Below are 24,303 nucleotides of genomic sequence, written 5' to 3'. Positions count from 1 at the left end.
GAGGGAGATTGCAGGAGGGCAGCCCCATTCTGACCTAGAGACGACATCAGCGCCTGCCTGATGCCAGAGCAGCAAGCTGCAGTCAGGTGTAACCTGGGTACTTGTTGCTGGTTTGAGAGTATCTGTGGTTCTTAGTGTCTGAGCCCTGGGAAATGAGTTCACTCCTCCTATATCTCAACTGGGCCTCCTGCCTAACGATCCTGAGATGCACGGTGCTGTTTCTTGCCTTTCATGCTGTGATGAGCCTCGCCACATCGGAGGTAAGTGAGAATCCTCGAGAGAGGGAAAGGCTGGACTGATGCCAGATGAATGCAGAACCAAACATAAGTATTTTTAAATCAGCAGGCTTGGATCATCTACACCAAAGAGTCCTCAAAGAGCTGGTTCACAAGGCTATTGGCCCAGTGACATTAATTTTGAACAAATTTAGGATTACTGAGGGAATTCCAGAAGGCTAGAAGTGTGCTCATGTTTTGTCAATATTCAAAAAGGTATGGGAGGTTGACCCGGCTTATTATAGGCCAGTTAGCCTGAAATAATGGGCAAAGCGATACAGGATTCAATCGCTAAAGAATTAAAGGATCGGAATATATTTAAAGCAGGTGAACAATGTTTTATGGAAAATGGGTCATGTCAAACATAGATGTGACAAACTTAGACTTTTGTAAGGTGTTGTTTTTCACAGATTCCAGGGCAAGATGGGTCCATTGTGATCTTCTAGTCTGACCCTCCTGCATAGCACAGGCCAAAGATCTTCCCCACCGTAATTCCTAGAGCATACCTTTTATCAAAATATCCAATCTTGATTTTAAAAATTGCCAGCGATGGAGAATCAATCCACCAGGACCTTGGGAAATTGTTCCAATGGTTAATTACTCTCACTGTTAAAAATGTACGCCTTATTTCCAATCTGAATTTCTCTAGTTTCAAGTTCCAGCCGTTGGACCATGTTAGACCTTTCTCTGCTAGACTGAAGAGCCCATTTGTAATTATTTGTTCCCCATGTCGGTATTTATAGCCTTTTAATCAAACCACCCTTAACCTCTTTAAGCGACATTGACTGAGCTCCTAGAGTCTATCAGTACAAGGCATGTTTTCTAATCCTTTAATCAGTCTTTTGGCTCTTCTCTGAACCCGCTGCAATTTAGCAACATCCTTTCTAAATGTTAGACACCGGAACTGGACACAGGATTCTAACCTCTCTCCTCCAACTTGAGATTCCCCTGTTTATGCATTCAAGTACCACAGGACATTTGGATTAAAAAATTAGAACTATACAATATCAATGGAGCACAGGTTAAATGGATTGAGTACAGGCTAATGGCCAGCTGACAGATCTCAAAAAGTAATTGTCAATGGGCTCCTCAAATGTGGATGTTTCTAATGGGGCTCTGCAGGGATCAGTACTCGGTCTGATGCTAGTCACTATTTTTATCAATGACTTGAAAGTAAATATAAAATTGCTGCTGATAAAAATTTGCTGATGACCCGAAGATTGGCAGAATGGTGAATAACGATGAGGACAGGGCAGTCACACAGAGAGTTTTGGAGAGTTTGTTTGGCAAATGGGGCCCATTCAAACAAAATGAATGTTCACACAGCCCAAAACAGAGTTATACATCTAGAAAAGGGAGGGCATATTCAGCTTTGGATTGAACTAGCTTTAGTTTTGTATCATCTGCCAGTCTGGCCACTTCCCTGTTTCCCCCCTTTTCTAGATCACTTGTGAATATGTTGAACATCTCTGGTCCCAGTACAGATCCTTGGGGGACCTTGCTATTTATCTCTCTTTATAAACTCAAAATTTCTTCCTACCTTTTGTTACCTAACTTTAAACCAGTTACTGGTCCATGAGAAGACCTTCCCTCTTCTCCCATAACAACTTATTTTGCTTAAAAACTTTCTGAAAATTGAGGTCCACTAGGTCCACTGGATCGCCCTTGTCCACATGCTTGTTCACCCCTGTGACGCCCCATATTCTTCATAGAAATATTGTTAGATGAATGTGGCATAACTAAGGTATGTTTTATGCAATATGGGTCATGTGAGATATCATTGGAAAGGTTATGATTTACTGAATGTGATTATCCTTTTTGTGTGGATGTATCATTTCTGTATCTGAAGTCAGGAATATGAGCTATGTATCAATTACAGAAGTGCTTGCACCAGGGGAATGCCCACCAAACAGTAGGCAGGCAGCCTGGATGGGCCATTAGGAAGGACAATAGGATTTGGAATATACGAATCTTCCTCCTTCCTGAGAAGTTTCCTGGGATGCTGCTTTGACACTGCAGGGTCATGTGATCATGTCACCCGGTACTGAGCATCATTATGGACTGGTGGTATTTGTCCACTAGGAGGGAGTGGGGGGTCAAACTGGAAGACAAAGGATTCCTGTCCTATCCAAATCCTATTTAAGACTTTTGGACTGGAGTCAATCTGGGTTCTTGTCCACCAACTCCCTGCTCAAAAAGGAAGACTGCTGAAAACACCTGGAGAAAGAAAGAAACTAAACTGGGGGGGAGGAGGGCAGGGGCTGAGCCCAGGTGAGAAAGATCTAGCCTGTGAAAGGAATAGTTGGATATTTAAGCTGCAAGCAGTGCAGTTTACCTTCAAGAAACTTTGCAACTGCACAAAACAACATTTAGGGTGAGAATGTACTTTCTATTAAGCAGTTAATTTCGCGTATTGAGTTTAGGTGGTGTGTTTTGTTTTATTTGCTCAGTAATCAGCTTTGATCTGTTTGCTATCCCTTCTAATCTCTTAACATTTACCTTTTGTAGTTAATAAACTTATTTTTGGTTTCTTCTAAAAGTCAGTTTGTGCAATTCATAACTGGCGGGGTTGGGGGCAGCTATGCATATCTTCCTGCACATTGAGGGAGGGAGAGAATGTCATGAGCTTACATTGTATAGATCTCTGTACAGCGCAAGACAATATAATTTTGGGTTTACACCCCAGAGGGTGCTGGGCACTCCCGGAGCTCAGTCTTCCCAAACAGAGCGGATGGCATACTCTGTGTGATTCTGCAGGTGGGTGTGTCCCTGCCAGTGTGTGTGTGTAGCAGGGCAGGGTGAGGGAGACCAGGCTGGTGGAAGAGATGGGCTCAGTGGGACCCCAGTACATCAGGTGGCACCCCGCAATGGGGGGTCCAACCCATCACAACCCCCTCAAAGAATTCCAGGAGACTGGTGAGCAGGATTTCCCTTTTCAAAAGCCGTGTTGACTCTTCCCCAACAAATCGTGTTCATCGATGTATTTGATAATTCTGTTCTTTACTAGAGTTTCAACCAATTTGCCTTGTAGTGAAATTAAGTTCACTGGCCTGTAATTGCCAGGATCGTCTCTGGAACCTTTTATATAAATCAGCGTTACGTTAGCTACCCTTCAGACATCTCATACAGAGGATGATTTAAGCAATAGCTTAAATACCACAGTTAGTAGTTCTGCAATTTCATATCCGAATTCCTGCAGTACTCGAGGGTGAATAGGGAGTGCCTTCTCGAAACCATTCTTTGAGTCAAACTCAAGTGATAGGACTCGATACAGGATGAAATTTTCTGGCTTGTGTGATACACAAGGTCAGACAAGATGATCGAATGGTCCCTTCTAGCCTTAAATGCTATGAATCTATGAATGATTTTACACCTCTGGCATGTTCCCTCTTGAAATAGTCCCAGTCTTTTCAATCTCTCTCTGTATAGAGGAGTCTTTCCAGGCCTTTCATCATTTGGGACCCTCCTATTAAAACTCATGACAGGGTGCTCCACCCTTCCCCACTGCCCCCGGAATGGGAGGTTAAAGTGCTTTGGAATGCAGGGAAAGTATCTTCCATACCCTAAAGGGATGGTCCCTGATGACAGCTGGGTCTGGGGTAGAAGCACCTTGAAAGGAAGATTTTGAGCCATGGGAGAAGTCCTTGTTCACAGAAAGAAGCGCACTCAGTCTGGGCCTGGGTTGAGAATACTTGTCCTACAGAAAGGACCTAGAGCTGAGCAGAGTGATGCTCTCTCAACTCAGGGTGCTTGGTCCTCTTAGCACTGTCATAACAGTCCCCGGTCAACCAGGGACACTTTGTTGTGAGTTAATCCCTCAAGAGGGTGAAATAAGACCTGCAGTGGGTATGTAGCGAAGTGTTTGAAGCCTGAAGTTGGCAGACCTTCATCAGCACCGTGGGGGCTGGCAGGTGTGGTGCCAAGAGTGGGATCTACAAGGCACCATAACCCAATGACTGCTGCTGTGGTGGGCAGAGAACCAGACCCAGCAACAGCACTGCTGTTCCTTTGACAAATGGCATCTCGGCAGCGTCGGGGGGCATGGATCAATGTTCACATTGCACTCCCTGACCCCAGCAGTACCCAGGCCGGGCCGGGGAAGCCAATGATCCAACCAACAGACCAAATTCATTGATGAATCCTGGTCACGTGCCACTTGAGGCACGTTGTGCATACGCTAAGAAGAAGCAGCAGCAGCCTCAAGTGCTCATTTAAGCCCGATATCATCCTGAACGGCAGCTGTTTTACACCAAAAGAAAACTGTTTGGCATGAGTTCAGCCCACTTCCCTCTGGCCCCACATGGCAATCCCCTCTGGCTCCTTGTTATCCCAGTTTTATTGAGGAGTTCTCTCTAACCCTGCTGCTTTTTCTGTGTGTGGCAGGCTTCTCAGAGGAAGACGAGGCACAGACACAAAAAGAAGAAAAAGAAAGGTGAGCAGTCCCTGACCCCACAGCTGTGGTGGCAGACTCGGGCCCCATGCAAAGCAGAGAAATCGGGTCTATTCCCCACGTGCCTCCCCTCTTCCCGCGAAGGCACAGACATGCCCAGAGTCGTGCAGAGGCACTGGCTGGGGCTCCGGTCACATGGTGCCCCTGAAATCTGGGGCTCTGGGGTTCTGAGAAGCAAAGGGTGCACAAGCAGCTCAATGTCTCCTTTCTGTCTACTTCTGGCAGCTTTAGGATGCCGTGAGGAAGAGATGGAGGAGGCTTGTGCATCCCTAGAGACATGGTAAGCAATGCCCCCCTCCATAAGTCTGCAGTGGGTCCGTCCCCTCCTTTCGACTCAAAGTAACCCTTGCCACAGGGGTAGATGCTCTACTAATCCCTCCCCTACCCCGACCTGTATACCAGGCAATCAACTATTCTCCATTAGACCCATGAACTTCATTCTCACCCAGCAGAAGTTGCCATCTCTAATCCACCCCCATGCATCATACAGTGGGTCATTCCCTTCCTCTAGCATCATGCGGCTCCTTTAACCTGGCGGGGGGAGGGGCGGTAGATTGTGTCGTCTGGACTGAACCATCCTCCCCCCTAAGAGGAGGAGAAAACGTTTTCTGGGAGCAGCCCCGTGCACACCAGGGAGGTGAGGTGGAGAGTTCAGGGAGGAAGGCTGGCCTTTCTGGGACGGGGAGTAGGGTGAAAGGGATCCGGCAGCACTTGTGTCATGGCCCCTCCACCCCCCCCGCCTCCAGTCCCCCAGCATGGGTTCCCAGGAGGATTTGAAGCCTGGACCTTCAGCTCTGCAGCATAAAACACCCCTTTGAGCTAAAGAGGTAGCTCCATTGGTTGGTAGCTGGAGTAGGCCGTTATCCTATATGTTGATTAGCTTGTGCGGAAGGGACATGACCCACACGCTGCCAGGAGGACACACTCTCACCTTCTCAGCACTAGACAGGGATCACCGCACAATCCAGCTAACCCAAAACCAGAACATCCAAGGCTGGGTATTGCAGGGGAGGAGGTTGCCTCAGTGCAGAATGGGACAGGGAGCCTTTCAGTGCCGCACCTCTGGGTGAAAGAGGGCCTGAGGGCAGGGCCTGCCCTCAACTATCTGCTCTCTCTGTTCCGCAGCTGCCGTGTGCCCCTGGAGAAGCTCACCTTGGCTCACAGCCGCAGGCTGGTTGAGAGGAGGACACAGTACGTGGCCAGATACCTGGATGAAGTTCTGATACCGTAATGCAACTGAACGGGGGCCACCAGACGTGGGGCTGGGTGGGAGGGGATAGTGAATGTAGAGAGGAGGGAGCAAAGAAAACCAGACACTCCAGGATCCCAAAATAACAGGGAAAAAGCCTCTAAGAGGCTTTAGCTTCCATGGTGAGACACCAGTGAAAGTGAGGTGAGGGATTATCAGAAATTGAATGCAGAGACTACAAACTGGGGTTGGGAGTCGGATCAAATCCTTCTGTACGGCAATATCTCCCAGCAGGCGACTGTCTAGAACCTTCCCCTGCTATGTTTGAAAGAAAAAGCAATCAAATGACACCCTGTGATGGGGTGTCCACCAGTTAGGGAGGAAGGCTGGCCTTTCTGGGACGGTGAGTAGGGTGAAAGGGATCCGGCAGCACTTGTGTAATGGCCCCTCCTCCACCCCCACCTCCAGTCCCCCAACATGGGTTCCCAGGAGGATATGAACCCTGGACCTTCGGCTCTGCAGCATAAAGCACCCCTTCGAGCGAAAGAGGTAGCTCCATTGGTTGGTAGCTGGAGTAGGCCGTTATCCTACTTGTTGATTAGCTTGTGCAGAAGTCACATGACCCACACGCTGCCAGCAGGACACACTCCCACCTTCTCAGCACTGCACAGGGATCACCGAACAATCCAGCTAACCCCAAACCAGAACATCCAAGGCCTGGATATTGCAGGGAAGGAGGTTGCCTCAGTGGAGAATGGGACACGGAGCCTGTCAGTGCCGCACCTCTGGGTGAAAGAGGGCCTGAGAGCAGGGCCTGCCCTCAACTATCTGCTTTCTCTATTCCACAGCTGCCGCGTGCCCCTGGAGACGCTCACCTTGGCTCAAAGACTCAGCCTCGTTGAGAGGAGGGTACAGGACGTGGCCAGATACCTGGATGAAGTTCTGATACCGTAAGGCAACTGAATGGGGGGCACCAGACTGGGGTCTGCGTGGGAGGGGATAGTGAATGTAGAGAGGAGGGAGCAGAGAAAACCAGACACTCCAGGATCCTAAAATAACAGGGAAAAAGCCACTAAGAGACTTTAGCTTCCAAGGTGAGATACCAGTGAAAGTGAGGTGAGGGCTTATCAGAAATTAAATGCAGAGACTACAAACTGGGGTTGGGAGTCGGATCAAATCCTTCTGTACGGCAATATCTCCCAGCAGACGACTGTCTAGAACCTTCTCCTGCTATGTTTGAAAGAAAAAGCAATCAAATGACACCCGTGATGGGGTGTCCACCCTACATAGGTCTGGAAGAGGTTAAGGTGGGCAGCTAGCCCTGTTAATTCCACAGGCTGCATCTGGAGGAAGAGTCAGGGAGCAGGGAATTGATTGGAAGCAGGCTCAGTTGGGCAGGAATAGGTCAGGCCAAAAAGCCAGGAAGCTGGCAACAGACAGGGGCTGCCGCTGGGAAAGGGCAGTCCCTCCCTGGGAAGATGGGGGAGTGTTGGGAGGTTGTACACCCAGCAGGGGAACCAGGAGTGATAGGAAGCAGTGCAGGGAAGAAGCGGAGACGGCTGGGAGAGGAAAGCCCAGAACTCCTGGATGGAGGGTCCCTGGACTGGAACCCGGAGTAGAGGGCAGGCCCAGGTTCCCCTACCAGCTACTGAGGGAGTGGCATAGACTGGCAGGACAATGAATGGGAAGCCTGACTGGGTCACTGTGAGAGTGATAGAGATTGAAGGACTGTACCCCAAAGGGGAGAAACGCTGAGTGAAAGGGCCAGCGGGCTGAGTCATGAAGATTGTAGTTCTCGGAACGAGAGAGGAGCTGCAGACCCAAGAGATAGATGATATGACCACGTGTGAGAATGGGAAGGGGCATTTACCTCGAGTGCTAATCCCCGGAGTGACCAGGAGGAGGTACCAGACAAGCAGTGAGCAGTGCACCCAGTGACACGCCCCAAACATGAGTCATCAGCTGGGTTCAAACCCAGAACTTTCAGGACCATACACAGATCTCCACCACTGGAGCTAAAGAAGAAACTCCATTAACTGATAGCAGTAGTAGGTGGTTATCCTCTAGTGCATCAGCCCCTCGACAAGGACAGTTTTCTAGTGGGTTAGAACATAGAATTTAAGGACGGCCATACTGGGTCAGACCAAAGATCCATTTAGCCCAGTATCCTGTCTTCCGAAAGTGGCCAATGCCAGGTACTTCAGAGGGAATGAACAGAACAGGTAATTATCAAGTGATCCATCCTGTCGCCCATTCCTAGCTTCAGGCAGAGACTAGGGACACCATCCTTGTCCATCTTGGCTAATAGTAATTGAGGAATTGATCTAGTTCTTTTTTGAACCCTGTTTATGGTCTTGGCCTTCACACCATTCTGTGGCAAGGGTTACTTTGAATCTAAAGGAGGGGTCTGACCCACTGCAGATTTATAGAGGGGAGCATTGCTTACCATGTCTCTTGGGATGCAGAAGCCTCCTCCAACTCTTCCTCACAGCGTCCAAAATCTGCCAGAAGTGAGACGTAAAGGAGATATTGAGCTGCTTGGGCATCCTTTGCTTCCTAGCATCCCAGATCCCCAGATTTCAGGCACAGCATGTGAACGGAGCCCCAGACAGTGCTTCTGCAGGACTCTGGGCTTGTCTGTGCCTTCGCAGGAAGAGGGGAGGCAAGTGGGGGAATAGACCCGATTTCTCTGCTTTGCATGGGGCCTGAGTCTGCCACCACAGCTGTGGGGTCAGGGACTGCTTACCTTTCTGTTCCTTCTTTTTGTGTCTGTGCCTCGTCTTCCTCTCAGAAGCCTGCCACACACAGAAAAAGCAGCAGGGTTAGCGAGAACTGCTCAATAAAACTGGGATAACAAGGAGCCAGAGGGGATTGCCATGTGGGGCCAGAGGAAGTTTTTCCTTGTGGGAGAGTATTGCACTCTGAGGAATAATGGGTAGGCATTGTGCTTTCCTATCATGCAGCCCATATAGGGAACACAGCACAACCCATAACAGGGGTCCCTGGAATCATCGAGGGGTTGGAGAAACAGGGATTGCTTGTACTAGGAGCCTGCAGAGTTTATCAGCATTGAAGGAGAGATCCTGCAAAGTTTTCTCTCCTGCAGAGCTTCTAAAACTCTGCAGATTTAAGGACTGCAGGGTATGCAACGAACCACAGATACCAGTCCCCGAATTCAGACCTTGGGGGAGAAATCCGACATCTGGACCACAGTGTTTCCTGTTTCCATATTTAGGGAATGCATGATATAGGGGTTTTATCTGCATGCATTTGGGATGGCCATGCTACTCCTGAGTGGTGAAGCCAGGAGTGGGTTATAGAAATCCTCCCAAACAAGTGCTCATTTAACCCCGATATCATCCTGAAACGGCAGCTGTTTTACACCAAAAGAAAACAGTTTGGCGTGAGTTCAGCCCACTTGCCTGGGAGCTGCTGAGCACTGATGCGCTTTTGATGGTGACCTCAGGATCATGATCAGGACCATTTGGGTCAGTGGTGCTGGTTCTGGTGGCCAGTCCTAGGCTAGTCCTGCAGGTAGGGGTGGCGTCTGACCCGGAGGCTGGAGAAAGCTGCTATCTCACATTTGAGGCTGCTGCTTCTTCTTCTTAGCGTATGCACAACGTGCCTCAAGTGGCACGTGACCAGGATTCATCAATGAATTTGGTCTGTTGGTTGGATCATTGGCTTCCCCGGCCCGACCTGGGTACTGCTGGGGTCAGGGAGTGCAATGTGAACATTGATCCATGCCCCCCGAGGCTGCCGAGATGCCATTTGTCAAAGGAATAGCAGTGCTGTTGCTGGGTCTGGTTCTCTGCCCACCACAGCAGCAGTCATTGGGATATGGTGCCTTGTAGATCCCACTCTTGGCACCACACCTGCCAGCCCCCACGGGGCTGAAGAAGGTCTGCCAACTTCAGGCTTCAACCACTTCGCTACATACCCACTGCAGGTCTTATTTCACCCTCTTGAGGGATTAACTCACAACAAAGTGTCCCTGGTTGACCGGGGACTGTTATGACAGTGCTAAGAGGACCAAGCACCCTGAGATGAGAGAGCATCACTCTGCTCAGCTCTGGGTCCTTTCTGTAGGACAAGTATTCTCAACCCAGGCCCAGGCTGAGTGCGCTCCTTTCTGTGAGCAAGGACTTCTCCCATGGCTCAAAATCTTCCTTTTAAGAAGCTTCTTCCCCAGACCCAGCTGTCATCAGGGACCATCTCTTTGGGGTGTGGAAGGTACTTTTCCTGCATTCCAAAGCACTTTAACCTCCTCTTCCGGGGGCAGTGGGGTAGGGTGGGGCACCCTGTCATGTGTTGAAATTGGAGGGTCCAAAGTGATGAAAGGCCTGGAAAGACTCCTCTGTACAGAAAGAGATTGAAAAGACTGGGACTATTTCAAGAGGGAACATGCCAGAGGTGTAAAATCATTCATAGATTCATAACCCACCCTGGGGCAGTAGCCCTAGTAATCCCTCCCCTGCCCCAACCTATATACCAGGCAAGCAACTATTCTTCTTTAAGAAAAGGAGGACTTGTGGCACCTTAGAGACTTATAAATTTATTTGAGCATAAGCTTTCGTGAGCTACAGCTCACTGCATCGAAATGCATCAGATGAAGTGAGCTGTAGCTCACGGAAAGCTTATGTTCAAATAAATTTGTTAGTCTCTAAGGTGCCACAAGTACTAAGGGTCCTGCACTTAGGACGGAAGAATCCCATGCACCGCTACAGACTAGGGACCGAATGGCTAGGCAGGAGTTCTGCGGAAAGGGACCTGGGGTGACAGTGGACGAGAAGCTGGATATGAGTCAACAGTGTGCCCTTGTTGCCAAGAAGGCCAATGGCATTTTGGGATGTATAAGTAGGGGCATAGCGAGCAGATCGAGGGACGTGATCGTTCCCCTCTATTCGACATTGGTGAGGCCTCATCTGGAGTACTGTGTCCAGTTTTGGGCCCCACACTACAAGAAGGATGTGGAAAAATTGGAGAGAGTCCAGCAAAGGGCAACAAAAATGATTAGGCGTCTGGAACTTTTTCACCAAGTGCGTGGTGAAACACTGGAATCTGTTACCTAGGGAGGTGGTAGAATCTCCTTCCTTAGAAGTTTTTAAGGTCAGGCTTGACAAAGCCCTGGCTGGGATGACTTAAATTGGGATTGGTCCTGCTTTGAGCAGGGGGTTGGACTAGATGACCTCCTGAGGTCCCTTCCAACCCTGATATTCTATGATTCTATGATACTTCTTTTCTTTTTGCAAATACAGACTAACACGGCTGCGACTCTAAAACCTATTCTCCTTTAGAATCATGCAATTCATTCTCACCCAGCAGAAGTTGCCATCTCTAAGCCACCCCATGCATCCTACAGTGGGTCATTTCCTTTCTCTGGCATCATGAGGCTCATTTAATCTGGGCGGGGGGGGGGGGAGCAGGGGATGGTAGATTGTGTTGACTGGAGTGGACCATCCTCCCCTCCCAAGAGGGGGAGAAAATGCTTTCTGGGAGCAGCCCCGTGCACACCTGGGAGGTGAGGTGGAGAGTTCAGGGAGGAAGGCTGGCCTTTCTGGGACGGTGAGTAGGGTGAAAGGGATCCGGCAGCACTTTTGTAATGACCCCTCCTCCACCCCCACCTCCAGTCCCCCAGCATGGGTTCCCAGTAGGATATGAACCCTGGACCTTCAGTCCTGCAGCATAAAGCACCCCTTAGAGTCCAAGAGGGAGCTCCATTACTTGGTAGCTGTCACAGGCAGTTATCCTCCATGTTGATTAGCTTGTGCGGAAGGTGCATGACACACACTCTGCCAGCAGGACACACTCTCACTGTCTCAGCACTGCACAGGGATCACCGAACAATCCAGCTAACCCCAAACCAGAACATCCAAGGCCTGGGTATTGCAGGGGAGGAGGTTGCCTCAGTGGAGAATGGGACAGGGAGCCTGTCAGTGCCGCACCCCTGGGTGAAAGAGGGCCTGAGGGCAGGGTCTGCCCTCAACTATCTGCTCTCTCTGTTCCGCAGCTGCCCCGTGCCCCTGGAGAGGCTCACCTTGGCTGACAGCCTCAGGCTGGTTGAGAGGAGGATACAGTACGTGGCCAGACAGCTGGATGAAGTTCTGATACCGTAAGGCAACTGAACGGGGGGCACCAGACTGGGGGCTGGGTGGGAGGGGATAGTGAATGTAGAGAGGAGGGAGCAGAGAAAACCAGACACTCCAGGATCCTAAAATAACAGGGAAAAGCCTTCTGTACGGCAATATCTCCCAGCAGACGACTGTTTAGAACCTTTCCCTGCTATGTTTGAAAGAAAAAGCAATCAAATGACACCCTGTGATGGGGTGTCCACCCTACATAGGACTGGAAGGGGTTAAGGTGGGCAGCTAGCCCTATTAACTCCACAGGCTGCATCTGGAGGAAGAGTCAGGGAGCAGGGAATTGATGGCAAGCAGGCTCAGCTGGGCAGGAATAGGCCAGGCCTATATAGCCAGGAAGCTGGCAACAGACAGGGGCTGCCCCTGGGAAAGGGCAGTCCTTCCCTGGGAAGAGGGGGGAGTGTTTGGAGCTTGTACACCCAGCAGGGGAATGAGGAGTAACAGGAAGCAGTCCAGGGAAGAAGTGGTGAGGGCTGGGAGAGCAAAGCCCAGAACTGCTGGGTTGAGGGTCCCTGGCCTGGAACTAGGTGAAAAGTGTGCGCCCGGGTTTCCCTGCCAGCCACCGGGAGCATGGCATAGATGGGTGGGGCAGTGAAAAGGAAGACGGTCTGGGTCACGGTGGGAGTGAGAGGCAATTGAAGGACTGTACCCTGGAAGAGGGGGAAATGCTGACTGGCCAAGTCACGTGGCTGAGTCAAGAAGAAGACACTGCAGTCGGGGAAGAGAGAGGGCTTATAGACCCGAGAGGGAGATGATGTGATCACGTGTGGCAATGGGGAGGGGCGTTGAGCTCGAGCGCTAATCCCCGGAGTGACCAGGAGGAGGTACTAGACAAGAAGTGAGCGGTGCACCCAGTGACACACCCCAAACTTGAGTCATCAAGTTCAAACCCAGGACTTTCAGGACAATAGCACAGACCTTCACCACTGGAGCTACAGAAGAAACTCCATTAACTGGTATCAGTAGTAGGTGGTTATCCTCTAGTGCATCAGCCACTCGATGAGGACAGTTTTCCAGGGGGTTAGAACATAAGAACTTAGGGACGGCCATACTGGGTCAGATCAAAGATCCATCTAGCCCAGTATCCTGTCTTCCGACAGTGGCCAATGCCAAGTGCTTCAGAGGGAATGAACAGAACAGGTAATTATCAAGTTATCCATCCCTTCTCACCCATTCCCAGCTTCAGGGAGAGACTAGGGACACCATCCCTGCCCATCCTGGCTAATAACCGTTGGGGAATTGATCTAGTTCTTTTTTGAACCCTGTTTATGGTCTTGGCCTTCACAACATCCTCTGGCAAGGGTAACATACACATGCTCACATCTTCCTCACCCAAACCAATTTTTGTTAGCTAATCTTTCTATTAAAAGAGCACTCGGTCCCCAATGATGCTCAAGCCCCATTGTGCTAGGTGCTGCACCTGTGCGTGCAATGAAGGGGTAATTGTTATCGATAAAATGAGTGCCAGCTCCCCCTCGCAGTCCTTCATTCTCCAGTTGATGTCCTTGTGTCAGAGCGTGGTGTGCCATGCATGCCTAGACACTGCCCCATTGCAGTACAGTTGGAAGGCTGTTCCCAAGGCTTGCCTTTGCTCAGCAGGGCCATGTCCCATCTGTCCCTGTCTGTTCTCTCCCACAGGCCATGTGTGATGACATTTTCCGTGAGCCAGTTCTCCTATTCCTCTGTGGATTCCATCACCTCTTTCCTCCGGATCTCCACCTCCTTTTCCCTGAGAGAAGCCTCCGTGGCTCGATCTGAGCCCCTCTACCACACAAGGGAGATCATGGCTGTCACGAGCTGGGAAGGATCCACTCATCCCATCCAAGACCAGCCTCTCCCCAGGCCTGCTGTCCACAGCAGACGAGACCGGCGAGAGCGAATCACGGGTCTGGACCAGATGTCAGCCCATGCCTTAGACTTCAACATTAGACAGAATCATCTGCAGAGTCAACCGGGGGCACCTACCGCATACACAGAGTGGCTGGCCAGGACGATCCCTAATGCCACTGCTCTGCGCCCACCAGACAGAGGCCCCAGGGTGAAGTTCAATGTGAGCAGGGTCCCTTTCCGAAGCCTTGAAGTCCGGGAGGAGCTTTACTGTCACTTCCACACAAAGAGACTCCAGCGTGAGCAGGGCTTACCCCTCACCCCCCAGAAACCTCACACAGCTCTTCTGCCTCCAACTCCACAAATCCGCATCCCGGGGGAGCCATTGCTGGGTGAGCATGAGACCAAGCAGCAATGGGAATTAAGCCCAGATCAGCCCAGATGTGGATTTCCAGCAAAGGTCCCAAAGCCCATGAGATCTGATGCCAGCCCTCAGTGTGCAGAGGAGATCCGGGAGCCATGTGTGTGCCCCTCGGGATCCCTGCCCCAAAATGCCCCTAGCATCAGAGAATCCCCTGATGCCATCCTGGCCAGGCTTGTGCCCACAGCGGTGGTCAAGCTGCAGGATCATGTGGCTCAGAAATGCTTGGAGATGCAAATGAAGGCATTTCCTAAGATCGTGAGAGAGTCACCCAGAAATGCTCCCCTCCTGAGAGAGACTGCCCTGCCTGGGCCACTCTGCCCCCCTGGGGAGCCAGGGAAGCACAGGCCAGCGGCATTCCCAACACTGGGACAACAACCTGCCCACCCCATGGAACTCCACCTGAGCCCTAAGCATCTCGTCATGCAGTGGGGGCCGCTCACCCTGGACCCAGAGCCCCCGGAAAACCTGCCTCATGCCATCCCAGCCATGGGAGCTGGTGTAGAGTTCAGCGAGATGCAGACTTATTTCCTGCTTGATGAGGTCAGGGAGAACTTGGGCTGGCATTTGCAGCGGAAGAAGCTGCAGCAGGAGTGGGGTTTGCCGGATGCCGTGTGTCAATCCCTGAGGGCTTTCCTACCCCCGGTTCCCAAGCTGTCCTCCCTGAAGGCAATGCCCGAGGTTGAGGTGGTTCCCATCCTTGGGGAGCTGCCCTTCCTTGGAGGGGACGTTAAGAAGCAGCTGGCGTTCCACATTATAAAGATGCAAGTGCAGCAAAGATGGGGACTGCCCATGAGGATCCAGGATTCCCGAAGGAGTTTCATGTCTCCTTCCCCAGAGGAGAGAGGCCAGCTCTCTCACCCTACGTGTGGGGGCACAGCGACTCCCTACCTGTCACCGTTTCAGCTGTGTTCCAAGAAGGCTCCATCTATTCAGTTGCCTCTAAGGGCCCCAAGTAAGAGATGGCTGGAGGATGGACATGCTCTACCCACTGACAGAAGGCAGCAAATGGCCAGGTCTTACTCCTGGAAGAATCCTGGGGCAGTACCATCAAAAGGGAGCCCAGACCATCACAGCGCATCGCAGACAGGGAAGCAAAGCACAAGCTCCTCTTGTTCCACACGTCCTCCAACGCCAGTGGAAGATACCACCATGGAGACAGGCAGCAGTGATGGCACGGCAGGAAACCAGACTAACCCAGATCGCTGCACTCTGCCTGCAGGGGTGGATCTGACATCACCGCCTCCAGGAACCGCATTAAGAGAGACGCTCGCTGCGATACTCTATGTTGATAGGACTGAGTTGAGAAAGCCCCTTCCCAGTTTGAGTGACACCAAAGGGACTGAAGAGAAGCTGGAGCTGCACATGGAGAGGAAGGTTATCTCCAGAGAAGGCTCCTGCCTGAGGCCAGAGGCACAGGCTGGTGAGAGCAGGACAGATCTTCCCAGGACCCAATGCCATCAGGTTGCCCCAGAGGCACCAGGCTCTGGGCAACTACCAAGATCCATTCTTGACTCTCTCATTGCTGGGCAGGCTGCACACGACCTGAAGATCAAGCACCTGATGGAAATGTTGAGCAGCTCCCGCCCCTTGGCGGGCCATGTCTCAGTCTGCCAGCTGTGCCGCAAGGCACTTCGAGGAAAGATGAAGGGTAAGAAAACTCAGGAGGAGACACAAGAATCTGCTGAGCTGCATGGTCTTCGAGACATCCCGGCTCCACATGGGTTCGATGGAACTGTGAATTCAAAGCTCTTCAGGGACCAGCAGCCTATCAGAGTCTGCAAGAAGTGTGGAAAGGTTCTACAGAAGAGACCAGCTGGCTCTGCAGGTGCTGACTTGCCCAGAACGTCCCATGGAATTCCCCAGCGATGGACTCCAGGGGACTCTACGGCATCATCCAACCACAACAAGATGCCAGTGGTGTGGCTCCTTCTAGCAGACAGGAGCAAGAGGCAGGATGGAATGGGGAAAAGGGCTCCCACCAAGCAACTGAAGATGGTGTCCATTGCGACAAGTACAACAGGGCTTTCGCAAGCAGGGGAGAAAGCAACTGGGAGTCCTGACGCTTCTCCTCCAAAGCCACCAAAGGCCTCCAGAGCTAGGACATCATCCCCTTCAAGGAACAAAGTTCCAGTTCTCAAAGGGATCTTAGTGTGCCTGAAGGAAACCTTCTCCAAGCTTCAAAAGAAAGTGAAGTCCCAAATGTCCAAGGACTCTCGTTCAAGAACACCTGATCCTAAATGTACAAAGCCACCCTTTCGAAAGGCAAGGGCCTCTAAGGGTGTCTGGTAGTAGTATAAGGGACCTACCGTCAAGGAAACCCTAAGCCTGCCTCTTTACCCCTTAAACTCAGCCCCTTGAGCCCTTAAACCCCGACCCCCTGTCACCAGAAGTCCCACCCATGGGGGGTATTACTTCCGGAGTCAAGGCGGACACATGACTGGAAGCAAAGTGTCTCATGTGACCCCCTCGAAGAACTCCTCCCAATGCCCTCTAGCAATGAGGCTCAGTTTTGCCCCTATAGGCCTCTCCGAGAGGAGATTTGAGCAATCGGGGGTGTTCCAGGGTGGTGTGTCCCATCCGGAAGTAGTTTGTGTGACCACTCAAAGAAACTTCCCACTGCCCTCGACCAATCAGGAGAGGTTTCAGCCTCATAGAACTGCCCTGAGAGCAGATTTGACCAATTGGGGGTGTTCCAGGGCGGGCTGACCAATCCGGAAGTGGTTCGTGTGACCCCACTAAGAACTCATCCCACCGCTCTCTACAAATCAGGAGGGGTTTCAGGCGCATAGGACCACCCCGAGAGGAGATTTGACCAATTGGGTGTGTTCCAGAGCAGGGTGACCCATCCGGAAGTGGTTCGTGTGACCCCACTAAGACCTCCTCCCACCATCCTCTACCAATCGCAATGGGTTTTGGCTGCATAGGACCGCCCTGAGAGCAGATTTGACCTTTCGGGGGTGTTCCGTGGCGGGGTGACCCGCCCAGAAGAGGGTTGTGTTACCCCTCTAAGAACTACTCGCAGTGCCCTCTGCCAGTCAGAGTGCAGCACCATCACCCCATAAGTCCCAGCACCGGAGCAGAAGAGGCCATCTTTTACCAAGAACGCGTGCTTTAGAAATCGTGGAAACATGGACTCCTTCACCACCCCCGTGAGAACTTGGGACTTTGTTTTAGCCCCAAAGGCCTTTGGACTTGTGTGGAGACACCCCGATGAGCGTGGTGGCCTCTTGTTGTCCACCCCCCTGGAGGAGGAAGGCGAACGAAGCTTGGGAGAGTCACCAGAGAACAAGGTGAACGGAAAAGACATGGCTCAGGTAAATGAATGATTAAGAAGTGGCGGTTGATGATGGGGTGAAATGGGGTTAGGAACCGGAGGGGCAGGGGAGTTTTGTAAATTTAAAAACAAGCAGTGGGAACTTACACTGTTTCTTTTCTGAAAATCTCTCGACAGCTCGACGATGTCTTTCCAGAGGCCCCGGAGGCCCCAGACAGTGTCGCATCAAGCATCGAAGATGAACAAGGCCCACCTTGTTTTTGCTCAGCGCTGATCCAAATTGTTGAAGAGGACTCCAAGGATGACGACTAGGAGGCGTTTAGGAGGAGGTTTGGCATGGAACCAACTGAGCCAGTGCCACGTCGTGAGCGTAAAAAAGTCATGCGGACTATTGTACGGGTTGCTGTTTCTGCTCTCCTTAATTGCTGTCTTCGGGAAAAACTGTTTGAAGATGTGAGGGCTGTGTCATGGGTGTGCCAGCCTAACGGCACCATGGCTGTGTGACTTGGACTTCAGTGGATATAAACTGCCAGCTCCGGGGCCGGTGTGCTGAGCTGTGTTTGGAAAGCCTATTAAACACTGTTCTTGCCATAGGTTAAGCTGTGCAATGTCTGTGCCTCACCCAAGAACATTTAGCGCACGGGGTGACCTTGATAAATGCTGTGCAATTTAGTGCAGACCCTGACCGTGTTTGAAAGAAAATGAGCAAACCGGAAGATGCTGCTTCTAGCGTTACATTGACCGTCTGGTCTGCACAAAAAGTTACAGAACCCTGCTTCAGAAAAAGACCAGTTGTAAGAAATCAAAAAGGATTAAGTTAGAAAATGGTGAGGGGTCAAACAGCGACATAAAACTTGGTAGCTGTAAATTGAAAAAAAAAAGAAAAAAAGGGTTTTGTGACTATCTGTGTTTCTGTTAGAAGGTCTCTGGCCCTTGGTTTCTTTTCACGGAGCTGTATGTCTTTTAAAGAAAAGAAAAGAAAAGAAAAGAAAAGAAGAAAAGCAGCCCAGTTGTGCAGACAACTTATTCCCCCACCCCAGATCACAAAAGGGAATGCTAGGGAGGGGGGATCCAATCACCCTGCTAGTTATTTTGAAACAAAGAGTTACGATGGTATAAAAGCCTCAGGTAGCTTGGAGACTGTCTCTTTCAACAGAAACTCTCTTGAATTGCTGCTGGACTGCAAGAGGAGGTATGCTCCCTGTTTTTAGCTCTGAAAATATATATTCTATAAGGCCATTCTTTGGCCATGCTGTCTTCGTAAATAATGGTGTCTATCTTTATTGCAGTGTGATCTGTTTAGCGTGGAACCGGTAACTTTAAGCTGCATTTCACCACCAGGCCAAGGTAAAAACCATTTTAACTATAGTTGTGCTTAATACTGTTACATTAAAAAAACAGAAAAAACAAACAGACAAAAAACAAACTTCAGGTATTACACAGGTTGTATAGAGAGTAATCCTAACTTAACATTTTTGCTTGTTCTTTAACCTGAAGGCCCAAACACACATCGGGGCGGGGCGGGGAAACAGAACAACCATGTGCCTTTTAAATGCATGTGGGTTTACTGAAAAGTATTTGATTGCAAACTGTTGGTGTTTTTCAACTGCTGGAGTGTGTGTGTATGTGTGTCTGAGTTTTTGGTTGCAAACCTGGTTTGATGTGTTTATGAAGCTGCTGTTTGTGTGTGTGTGTGTGTGAGAGAGAGAGAGAGATGGGGTGGTTTTTTCAAAAGTATTTGGTTGCAAACGGATGGTAATGGTGTTTTTAAAACTAACAAGGGTTTTTGTGCAAAATGGGTTTTAGAATGGATTTTAAAAGCAGTTTGGTTTTTATTTTGCAAAATGAGATGTATTTTAAAAAAATGTTTGTGGGTTAGTTGTTTCAATTGGTAGAAATCAACTCTAAACCTGTGTTTGTTGTACAGCCTGAAAGGGATTATTTTGCTTTAAAGCTGTGACTTTTTAAATAGAAAAACATCCAAATGAATATTTTATTTTTTTAAGTTTACAAGACAGTTCCATGTGTTTTATTATAATGTTGTTTGCTTCACAGTACGGTCAAAACATGAGAGGGTAAACAAGCAGAAAAGACAAAGGAAAAGAGCCAGCTGAAAAGGAAAATTGACCAGCGTCAGTGACTGAAGGATGGATGAAGCCCAGTAAATATATTTTGCTTATTGGTTTGGTTGTTTTATGAGGTTTTGTATTTGAAGTATATACATAGGTGTGGGTGAGAAAGATGGTAACGTTCGGTTTTGTAAAATGTCTTTCCCCGCCACATAGGCATGGGCAGCTTTCCTGGCAATGCTGTAGTCGAAGCGACAGGGACACCTCCACCAGAACGGCCAAAGAACCGGGAATCTGCTTTGAGACCTTTAAGAAGGCTAACGCAAAACAGCACAAGGGTGCAGATGAAGCATCAGGGCAGTCGAAACCTCCTAGACGTCAAACCCAAGGACAAAACAAAAACCAACCACACAAACACCCCTCCAGTTCCTCAGAGGCCACCACCACACCAAGCCCTGAGAAAACTGTGAGTGAAAACGTCCACATTCACAAACCCGGAGCACACGCTCTAAGGGTTGTGAATAAAAAACTCAGGACTGACAAACCATTCTCCCAACACCATAAGCTCATCACACGTCCCCCATATTCTAGTATTTGGGAAAAGTATGATGCTGCATTCAGAAAATGATGAAGATTTGGGGGAAATATGAGGCTTTGTTCAGAATACTGGTGGCTGCTCTATCCTCGGGGGCCTAAAAGAAAGGAGGGCTGGAAACGACATCAAAATGCGAAAGCTCTGGCGATGGTGACTTTTTGAAAAATACTTCAATTTTTCCAAAAGGTGGCTCTGAGCAGTTGTGAGTAGCTGTGGAAAGGGGCCTGGGTAAAAAGGGCACCCTCAAGGGTACACATCAGCTCAGGTGTTCAGAAAAGGGGGGCCCGCTCTTGGTGGACAAACAAATAGCTGCCAAAGAGTTCCAGGCCATGGTCACTGTAAAATGTTTTAAAAAGGCTAAAGAGGTAATGAGGAAAAAGAACCAGAAAGAGATGCCCCCTACTGGAGGCTCTCAAACTGGCTTGTCTGAAAATGGGGAGGCAGAACCCGACTCTCAGGCAGAGTCTGATTTAGAAAATTCCCCAGAGGGCTCTCTAGAAGGGTCCCCCTCTACTCCTGATGACCCTCCCGGAGGCTCCTCGGAGTCTGACTCTCAAATAGCCTCTGATGTAGAAGATACCGCTGATGGTCCCGTAGAGGAAGCCCCCAAGTAACCCTGAAAATGCAGAGGTGTAGATGGAGAGAGTGAGAATTTGGCAACGTGAATTACCCAGATTTGGGGGGTGAGTATATTTTGAGGAATTTCGTTTTGTCAATCTTGAGTGAATAAATTCAGCTCAGCAGGTTGTTGAAGCCATACACAGTAGAATACAGTTAGTTCTGGATGAGGTTAATGGTAGGGTAGGCCCTGATGATTCTGTTCAGTTACATTTAGAGAGGCGAAATTTAACTAACCCTTTGTTTGCAGCCAGAAGAACTAGGGATGAGCTGTCTGCTAAGGATTTTTTAAATCAGGCCTCAAAGCTGCTACAGAGCAAGAGAGAGTTGCATCTCGATGGGACGTTGTGACAATTGGAACAAACAGGGGTGGCGGCGCTCATAGAGTTTTAAATTCTATCCTCAGTTGTCAAATCATGCATATAAAGAGACAGTGCTTAGTAGACCTGACTTACACCGGTTTTGCGGGTGGGCTCTTGGCTGGTTTGTCCGACCGTAAACCTACGGACGCGGAATCGTTAGCGGGGGCGAGAAAGTTGCATGGGAAACTGGGCTGGTCAGATCGAAAAACGGTTCTGCTCAGTGCCGTAGCAACGTTGGAAGAGCATTGAGGAGTCACCATACAGGTGGTGCTGTCTGCGGCGAAAGGCGGACGGGGCTTCTTTAAAATGGGGGGGGCATGTACCCAAAGACTTTTTTCATCCTCTTGCACGATGAACATTACTATGGGGTTCTGGATGTGAAAAAGTTGTTTGGTGAGAAAAATTATTGTGAGTTTTGCCACACAGGGTACAGTCAGGACCACTCTTGCAGGTATCGTTGCCGGCTCCGTTTGAGCGTAACGTGCTTGGACAGCATGGGCGTGCAGCTGAGGTCTCCTAGCTGTAGACTGTGTTGTTGGTCCAAAGGGCGTTTAGACAGACACGTCGACTGTGCATCGAAAAAGCGAGTCGAATGCCTGTCTAAAACTTTGTGTGATAAGTGTCAGTCTTGCGTGGACAAGCGGCACAGGTGTGAAGGGAGGCGCTGTAAGCAGGGTCAGTGTTTGATCGCTGGTGATGTAGACAGTCACCTGTGTTTTCTGGAGAGCATTCGAAAGCCCGAATCCTCAGAAAAGTATATATTTTTTATGATTTTGAATGCACACAGAAGACTGGGTTGCACACGCCCAATTATATTTTTGCTATGTCCCGAAAGCCTGAAAAGTCCTGGGAATTTAAGGGTGACAAGTGTCTTTCTTTGTTTGTTTAGACCTTTATTGGCAAAGAGTTCCAGGACTACATGTTCCTAGCGCTCAGTTCCAAAGGTTATGATACGTACTTCATCGTGAGACAGTTACTGAGGGAAAAGATGTGCACAGATCTGATCACTCAGGGTAGTGAACTAATGTGTGTGGAAGTGAAAGCCCTGGGCATTCGTTTGATAGACTCTTTTCAAACTTCTTGCCCATGAAGCTTAGCAAGCTCCTGCAAGCGACGGGGTTTGAAGGGTGCAAAGGGTGTTTTTCCACCTCCTTTTAACACTTTAGAAAATCAAAATTACATGGGGCCTATGCCCAGGGTGGAGCACTCTGGTGTGGAAAGCATGATGCCCAGGGAGAAAGCAGAGTTTCTCGACTAGTGTCGGGACCACAGATATGAGATGTTTGACTTGCAGAATGAGCTCACGTATTCCTGTCAGCAGGATGTCAAAATTTGGAGACAGGCTTGTATCCTCTACAGAAAAGAGATTATGGAAATGACAGAGATGGGAGATATAGTAGAGAAAGAACCTGGTAAATTCACCGAGATCAAACTGTGTATAGATCCATTCCGGTACCTAATCCTGGCATCTGTCTCCATGGCTATGTACAGGATTTTGGTTTTGGAGCCTAACACGGTAGCTCTTCTCCCTCCAGACAATGATCACAGGTAGAAAAAGAGATATTCAACCCCATCTATTCAGTGGCTGTTGTATACCTCTCACAAAGAAAATATACGGATTCGGCAGGCTTTACAGGGTGGGGAACTACAGGTAGGCCCCTACTTTTTAGAGGGTTATGCCAATGTTGATGGGGTAAGCATGGCCTTTGAGTTTCATGGGTGTTTTTTCTGCGGTGTTGTCACCTATTATTGTGAAAAAGCACAAAATCCTATGACGGGGACAACTTTTGGGTTTCTTTATTACAAGACGCAGCTCAAGCCCGACTATTGAAAAGACTTGGTTTTGTAGTGAGGACTCTCTGGGAGCAGGAGTGGGAGGTGATGAAAGAAACAGACAGGGAGCTTGCAGATCTTCTAAACCAAGCCCAGTTGCCTCTCCTGCCTAGGGATGCACTTTATGGGGGGACGACAAACGCTTTCCGTCTGTATTACAAACCTAACCCTGGGGAAGGAATCCACTCTTATGATTTTACCCGCCTGTACCCTTTTGTAAACAAAACCAAGGAATATCCCATCGGACACCCTGATATAATTTACGACAAATTTGGACCCCTTGCAAATTATTTTGAATTGCAAAAGTTAAAGTGTACCCCCTGCAAAGCCTCTTTTTCCCGTTGTTACCTGTCAGAGTGGGTGGCAAGCTTCTGTTCCTCCTATGCCGAACCTGTGCGGAAACCGAGCAGGGGGAGACGTGCACCCACACTGAGGAGGAGAGGGCCATCCTGGGGATTTGGTGCACGGTGGAATTGAACGCGGCCATAGCGAAGGGGTACGCGGTGGCTAAAATCTATGAAATGTGGCATTTTAATGAAAAATCTGATGAACTCTTTTCAGCGTACATAAAATTACACCTCTGCCAGAAAGAAGAGGCTTCAGGGTATCCTAGCTGGTGCACAGAGGAAGAAAAACCAAATAAGTACATTAACGATTTCTACCAGCAAGAAGGCGTTCTTTTACGCCAACACGAGATCAGGTCGAACTCCGCTAAATGCCAAATCGCTAAACTGTTTTTAAAATCTCTGTGGGGTCAGTTTGGCCAAAGAACAAACCTACCCAACACCAGCATCGTGAGAGATCCTGACAAACTCTTTCAGAACCTGTTTTCCCCCAATTACGAGGTTTCATCCTGCGAGTTTATCGAGGATGAAACCGTGTGTGTGTCTTGGAAGCACGCAAAAGACCTGCACTCTGTCTCTGGCAATACCAGTCTTCATAGCCTGTTTCACCACCACTTATGCCCACTTAGAACTATACAACCTCCTAGACAGGTTGCATGAGCGGTGTCTGTACCATGACACTGACTTGGTGACATTTGTGAAAAGGGAGCGTGACTAGAATCCCTCTCTGGGGGGTTATTTAGGGGACCTCACAAGCGAGATCCCGCCTGATCCACACATCACCGAGTTTGTGTCGGAAGGCCCAAAAACATATGGGTATAAGCTGTCGGGAGGAAAGGCCTTAGGAAAGTCAAAGGTATTACCCTGAACGTAGCAAACTGTGAAAAGATCAACTTTGACAGT

Source organism: Natator depressus, chromosome 3 (assembly GCF_965152275.1).
Source record: "Natator depressus isolate rNatDep1 chromosome 3, rNatDep2.hap1, whole genome shotgun sequence".
In the NCBI taxonomy this organism is placed as follows: domain Eukaryota; kingdom Metazoa; phylum Chordata; order Testudines; family Cheloniidae; genus Natator; species Natator depressus.
The sequence above is the reverse complement of the archived record's forward strand: the minus strand, read 5'-3'. Positions refer to the sequence as shown.